The following is a 7500-nucleotide window of genomic DNA, read 5'->3' on the forward strand; positions in this document are numbered from 1 at the left end:
AAAATGGCCTGTTTTGGCCCGTTTTTGGGCTGTTTTGGCCTGTTTTTGGGCTGTTCTTGTGTGGCGCGGCGACCGTCGTGAGCGGAGCAAAATGTCAGCCATCTCAGCACCCTGGAACCCCCCGGGTGGCACAGGGCTGGATGGGGCTTTCGTATAGCAGGGACGGTGCTGCCTCACGCTTCGCTCGCTGTTCGCCGCTCGCTCGCGCAGCCAAAAATGGCCTGTTTTGGCCCGTTTTTGGGCTGTTTTGGCCTGTTTTTGGGCTGTTCTTGCGTGGCGCGGCGACCGTCGTGAGCGGAGCAAAATGTCAGCCATCTCAGCACCCTGGAACCCCCCGGGTGGCACAGGGATGGATGGGGCTTTCGTATAGCAGGGACGGTGCTGCCTCACGCTTCGCTCACTGTTCGCCGCTCGCCGCTCGCTCGCGCAGCCAAAAATGGCCTGTTTTGGCCCGTTTTTGGGCTGTTTTGGCCTGTTTTTGGGCTGTTCTTGCGTGGTGCGGTGACCATCGTGAGCGGAGCAAAACGTCAGCCATCTCAGCACCCTGGAACCCCCCGGGTGGCACAGGGCTGGATGGGGCTTTCGTATAGCAGGGACGGTGCTGCCTCTCGCTTCGCTCGCTGTCCGCCGCTCGCCGCTCGCTCGCGCAGCCAAAAATGGCCAGTTTTGGCCCGTTTTTGGGCCGTTTTGGCCTGTTTTTGGGCTGTTCTTGCGTGGTGCGGCGACCGTCGTGAGCGGAGCAAAATGTCAGCCATCTCAGCACCCTGGAACCCCCCGGGTGGCACAGGGCTGGATGGGGCTTTCGTATAGCAGGGACGGTGCTGCCTCTCGCTTCGCTTGCTGTCCGCCACTCGCCGCTCGCTCGCGCAGCCAAAAATGGCCAGTTTTGGCCCGTTTTTGGGCCGTTTTGGCCAGTTTTTGGCCTGTTCTTGCGTTGCGCGGTGACCGTCGAGAGCGGAGCAAAACGTCAGCCATCTCAGCACCCTGGAACCCCCCGGGTGGCACAGGGCTGGATGGGGCTTTCGTATAGCAGGGACGGTGCTGCCTCACGCTTCGCTCACTGTTCGCCGCTCGCCGCTCGCTCGCGCAGCCAAAAATGGCCTGTTTTGGCCCGTTTTTGGGCTGTTTTGGCCTGTTTTTGGGCTGTTCTTGCGTGGTGCGGTGACCATCGTGAGCGGAGCAAAACGTCAGCCATCTCAGCACCCTGGAACCCCCCGGGTGGCACAGGGCTGGATGGGGCTTTCGTATAGCAGGGACGGTGCTGCCTCTCGCTTCGCTCGCTGTCCGCCGCTCGCCGCTCGCTCGCGCAGCCAAAAATGGCCAGTTTTGGCCCGTTTTTGGGCCGTTTTGGCCTGTTTTTGGGCTGTTCTTGCGTGGTGCGGCGACCGTCGTGAGCGGAGCAAAATGTCAGCCATCTCAGCACCCTGGAACCCCCCGGGTGGCACAGGGCTGGATGGGGCTTTCGTATAGCAGGGACGGTGCTGCCTCTCGCTTCGCTCGCTGTCCGCCACTCGCCGCTCGCTCGCGCAGCCAAAAATGGCCAGTTTTGGCCCGTTTTTGGGCCGTTTTGGCCAGTTTTTGGCCTGTTCTTGCGTTGCGCGGTGACCGTCGAGAGCGGAGCAAAACGTCAGCCATCTCAGCACCCTGGAACCCCCCGGGTGGCACAGGGCTGGATGGGGCTTTCGTATAGCAGGGACGGTGCTGCCTCTCGCTTCGCTCGCTGTTCGCCGCTCGCTGCTCGCTCGCTCAGCCAAAAATGGCCAGTTTTGGCCCGTTTTTGGGCTGTTTTTGCCTGTTTTTGGGCTGTTCTTGCGTGCCGCGGCGACCGTCGGGAGCGGAGCAAAATGTCAGCCATCTCAGCACCCTGGAACCCCCCGGGTTGTCACGACCTTAGCTGGAATTGCCTAAGGCGTGCGGCACCCTTGCGGCCTACGACGCGAACTTAGCTTGCGTTGCCTAAGTCGCGAGTCACTCTTGCGGCAAAGACGCGAACTTAGCTTGCCTTGCCTAAGTCGCGCTTCGCCCTTGCGATCTTGCTCCGCAAGGGTCAGCCCACTTTGTAACCTCTCGCAGGTCCCGAAGGACCTGTAAAAGAGAAAGAGAGTTAGATCGAAAGAACGAGCAACGGACACGTCCCGAAGTCTCGCGAAAAGGAAAGCTTTACAAGCAATTCGTCGAACACCTTGTGTGCACAAGAGAAAAGAGGGAGAGGGGGAAAAGCAAGGCTTTCAAGGATGAATGAACAGCTGCAAGCCCACAAACAGCCGCTCACCTGGTCCCGGACGCAACACCAAGTTCCCGTAAAGGTCACGTGCGAACTTGCGAAAGAGTGTTCAACGCCCGGTATATAACCGAAGCCCCATCCAGCCATGTGCCACCCGGGGGGTTCCTGGGTGCTGAGATGGCTGACGTTTTGGTGAGCGGAGGCAGCACTCCGCTCACCTCCCGCGGCACGCGAAAACGGAGCCGTTTTGGGCTGTTTTGGGGCTGTTTTGCTCGGTTCGGTGAGCGATCGCTTTGCAACGCTGCAGCTTGTTCGAACTTACATATTTACAAGCAAAATGACCCAAAACCATGGGAAAACATGCTGTCAAGCAGCTGTACATGCGGGTGTGAGCGACGAACGGTTCGTTGAACGAAGTTGTTGCGGGTGCGCGACGACCGTTCGTGACATTCTCCCCCACTTAAACTGTCGACGCCCTCGTTGACGCTTGTTGGTAGTTGTTGATGACGTCTTCTTCATGTCGCAGGGCGTCTTCAGGCTCCCAACTGGCTTCAGTTCGGGGAAGCTTTCGCCACTTCACCAAGTACTCTGTTTGCTCCGCTCCGTTGGGTAGCTTTATCTTGCGATCCGCCAGAATGGTTTCCACTCGCTTCTCGTAGGAGGCTGTGATGGGAGGTAGCCGAGTTGGAACACTTCGAGAAGCATCTTGCGGATCTGAATGGTAGGCCTTCAGGTTGCTGGCGTGAAGAACGTTGTGAATTTTGAACCACGCCGGCAGCTGCAACTTGTAAGAAACATTGCCTACCCTGCTGATAATTGGGAAGGGCCCTTCATACTTACGCACCAATCCTTTGTGGACTCTTTTCCTGAAGAATTGGAGTGATGCTGGTTGGAGCTTTACCAACACCAAATCGCCAACTTTGAACTCCTGTGGTCGCCTTCCCAAGTCTGCCCACTTCTTCATCCGTTTTGCCGCCTTCTCCAAGTAAGCCCGCGCAATATCGGCATTTCGATGCCACTCCTTTGCGAAATGGTAGGCTGATGGACTACTCCCCGTATACCCAATTGCCATAGTGTGCGGAGTCGACGGTTGTTGTCCTGTGATAATTTCGAAGGGGCTCTTGTTGGATGCAGAGCTCCGCTGCAAGTTGTAGGAGAATTGGGCGATGTCCAACAGCTTCACCCAATCTCGTTGATTGGCACTCACGTAGTGCCGGAGATACTGCTCCAAGAGCGAATTTATTCTTTCAGTCTGACCATCCGTCTGGGGGTGGAGGCTTGTAGAGAAGTATAACTTTGATCCCAACAACTTGAATAGCTCGGTCCAGAACCGTCCCAGAAACCGAGCGTCTCGATCACTAATGATATTGTGTGGGACTCCCCAATACTTCACTACACCCTTCATCATCAGTCTGGCCGCCTCTTCAGCTGAACAGTGTAGGGGAGCAGCAATGAATGTTGCATACTTTGAAAACCGATCGACCACCACAAGTATCGATCCAAGTCCCCCTACAGGTGGCAAGCTTGATATGAAGTCTAAGGAAATGCTCTCCCATGGCCTTTCTGGTACGGGCAACGGCTCCAAAAGTCCCACCGGCTTCCGCTGCTCCACCTTGTCTTGTTGGCAAGTAAGGCATGTTCGAACATACTCCTCCACATCAATCCCCATCTTTGGCCAGTAGAAGGCCCTCTCCACGAGAGCCAATGTTCTGTGAATGCCGGGATGTCCAGCCCAAAGGGAATCGTGACACTCTTTTAAGAGTTCACGCCTTAAGTTGTCCACTCGGGGAACATAAACCCTATTCCCTTTTGTGTAAACAAGTCCCTCCTGGACCCAAAATCGTCGTGTCTTGCCTTCTTTGATGAGCTGCATCAGGATAACTGCCTGGGGATCACTATACAGTCCATCTCTGATTCGGGAAAGGAAGTTGGAGTGTAACTGACTTGTTTGGCCTCTGCCCTCCAGTTGTGTAGCATTCACGCACTCCACCTTCCGACTCAGCGCATCGGCCACGACGTTCGCCTTCCCGGGCTTATATTCCATTGCCATATCAAATTCAGCCAGGAAGTCCTGCCACCGTGCTTGCTTTGGGGAGAGCTTCTTCTGAGTTTGGAAATAACTCAGGGCGATGTTGTCTGTCCTCAGCACAAATCGCGACCCAAGGAGGTAGTGTCGCCAAACTCGTAGGCAGTGGATCACCGCTGTCATCTCCTTCTCATGCACTGGATACCGCCTCTCGGTCTCGTTGAGTTTGCGGCTCTCGTAGGCCACCGGATGACCTTCTTGCATGAGTACTCCACCAATAGCAAAGTCCGAAGCATCTGTATGGACTTCAAAGGGCTCTCCATAGTTTGGCAATTTGAGCACTGGTTCTTCCAGAACAGCAGCCTTCAGATCTTGGAATGCTATCTCACATCTGTCAGACCACTTCCAAGGCTGCTCCTTCTTCAGCAACTCCGTCAGTGGGGTTGCCCGCTTCGAATATCCCGCGATGAAGCGTCGATAGTAGTTGACGAAACCAAGGAAGGATCTCAACTCTGGCACCTTCTTTGGAGTTCGCCATTCCGCAACTGCTTGCACCTTCGACTTATCCATCCGAATGGAACCATCACCGATTCGATGCCCCAAGAATAGGATCTCAGTCTGAGCAAAGTAGCATTTCTCCCTTTTTACGAACAACGTGTTCTCCCTGAGAACCTTGAAAATCGTCCGAAGGTGCTTGACGTGCTTCTCGAGCGTTTGGCTGTAGACGACGATATCATCCAAGTAGACGACCACGAACTTATCCAAATACTCCTTGAATAGCTGGTTCATGAGAGTACAGAATGTGGCCGGAGCGTTGGTTAAGCCGAAAGGCATCACCAAGAACTCAAACGCTCCATATCTGGTCACACAAGTAGTCTTTGCTTCGTCGCCTTCAGCAATGCGCACCTGCCAATACCCCGACCGGAGGTCGAGTTTTGAGAAATACTTCGCCTTGCCCAGTTGATCGAACAAGTCCGCGATGAGCGGGATGGGATACTTGTTCTTCACTGTTACTTTGTTGAGGGCTCGATAGTCGACGCATAATCGGAGACTCCCATCTTGTTTCTTCTGAAAGAGAACTGGAGCTCCGAAAGGTGCTTTTGAGCTGCGGATGAGACCACCGCTTAGCAGTTCACCTAACTGCTTTCTAAGTTCTGCCAACTCTGGCGGGGCCATGCGATAGGGTGGTCTCGCTGGAGGCTTCACTCCTGGCTCCAGCTCAATACTGTGATCCACGCCTCTGCGTGGCGGAAGAGTCTTCGGCAACTCAGGTGGCATAACGTCTTTGAACTCCTTCAGGACGTTGGCCACCACAGCAGGTTCTTGAATGGCTTCTTCATTGAGTGGCTCTAGCTTCATAGCAGCCACGAATGTTAGTTCGCCCTTTCGCACCCCTTTCTTCAATTGTAATGCCGAAATATGTTGGGGCTCCTTGGTTCCTCTCCGAGAGACGGGCACCACACAGGGGTCATCGCCTCCCATCATACATAGGGAATTCAAGAATGGCATCGGCACCAACTTCGCCGCGTGCATAAACTCCATTCCAAGAATCACTTGGAAGTCGTCTAGTGGCACGGCCATCATGTTGGTGGTTCCGCTCCAAGTCCCGATTCTGATGGGAACTCCCTTCGCCAATCCGGAGATTCGCCTGGCCTCCGAGTTCACTGCTTTCATTCGGCTTGGGCTCTTCTCCAATGTCAACCCAAGTCGCTGTGCTTCACGATCGGCTATGAAGTTGTGGGTAGCGCCCGTGTCCACCATTGCACGGGTCGTTTGGCCATTCAGCTTGATGTCCACATACATCAGTTCACTACTTCCTGCTTTTTGTGCCTTCGTCTTCATGTTCTCCCCCACTTGACCCCGCATAGCGTTCAACAAACGCATTGCTCCCATTCGGGGTCCTTGCGACTCTTCATCGTCGCTGCTGGATTCAGAACTGCTTGAGCTAAGGGCAACAGCTTTGCCCTTGTCCGATCGGGGAGGGTGGATGGAAGCTGTCAAAGCGTTGAGTGCCTGCTTCTGTGGGCACTCCCTTACCATGTGCGGTCCTCCGCACAAGAAGCATCCTCCAGGTTTCGAGGCCTTGCCTTTTGGGTTCGGCCCTTTGTGGGAGCTCTTCTTCTTCTGTTCGCCCCCGAGCTCCTTCCCTCGAGAATGTTTTTGAGGGCGATTGCTTGAAGATTGTTTCCTTCTCGCTGGGTCTTCAGAGGAAACGAAGTCGGTGAGCCTTTCTGCAGCTGCAATTGCCCCGACCACGTCGGTAACATTCCTTCGATTCAGCTCTTGCTGAGCCCATGGTTTCAAACCATCAAGGAAACTGAACAACTTGTCCTTCTCGGACATGTCCTGTATGTCCAGCATCAGTGCAGAAAACTGCTTTACATAGTCTCGGATGGTGGTACTTTGGCGGAGTTGTCTCAACTTCCTTCTTGCGACGAACTCTGTGTTCTCCGGTAGGAACTGAGTTCTCAACTCCCGCTTCAAGTCTTCCCATGTGTCGACTCGACACCGACCTTGTTGGATTTCCTCCCAACGAGTTCGCCACCAAAGTTTCGCATCTCCGTTCAGATACATTGTTGCTATTGAAACTTTGGTATCTTCAGAATCGGGTCTCGTAGCTCGGAAGTATTGTTCCATGTCAAACAGAAAGTTCTCGAGCTCCTTGGCATCTCTGGCCCCTCCGTATCCATGGGGCTCAGGTGCCCTCAAGTTTTGTGGCGGTGCAACGCGGGTGTTGCCTCCTCCCGCATTTAGCGTTCTTGTGAGCATAGCCACCTTCGCCGTGAGTTCCGCCACAACATCTTGTAAGTGCTGTACGGAGTCCTTGGTGTCATCGGACAGTCGGTCGACTAGGGCCTCGACCTTGTCGATCCTGGACTCCGCTTCCTCTTGCGAGCTCTCTACCCCAACAAGTCTTTGTTGGCCATGGTAGAGTTCCTCCATGCTCGCTTCCAGAACATCCAGGCGGGTTTCCGCCGTCGTGAGTCTCTCCTTATGACTCTTTTTCCCAGTTAGCGCACCAGATTGCGCTTCCTCCGCTCGCGGAGAGTTGCCAACTTCTCGCTCATCCTGTTCGCTGCCGCGATCCTCATGAGCGGCTCCAACAGCATGAGAGCGAGTGTGCACATGCAGCCCACCTGCGGCTGCTTGGGGCAAGGGTCCGGCCTGCCCCGTCTTGCTTGATTCGCCACGATGCTTTGCCATGGCGAAGTTGCGAAGTTCGTTCGCTGTTCGATCGAAGAGCTTGCCC

Source organism: Musa acuminata, unplaced genomic scaffold, assembly GCF_036884655.1.
Source record: "Musa acuminata AAA Group cultivar baxijiao unplaced genomic scaffold, Cavendish_Baxijiao_AAA HiC_scaffold_37, whole genome shotgun sequence".
NCBI lineage: Eukaryota > Viridiplantae > Streptophyta > Magnoliopsida > Zingiberales > Musaceae > Musa > Musa acuminata.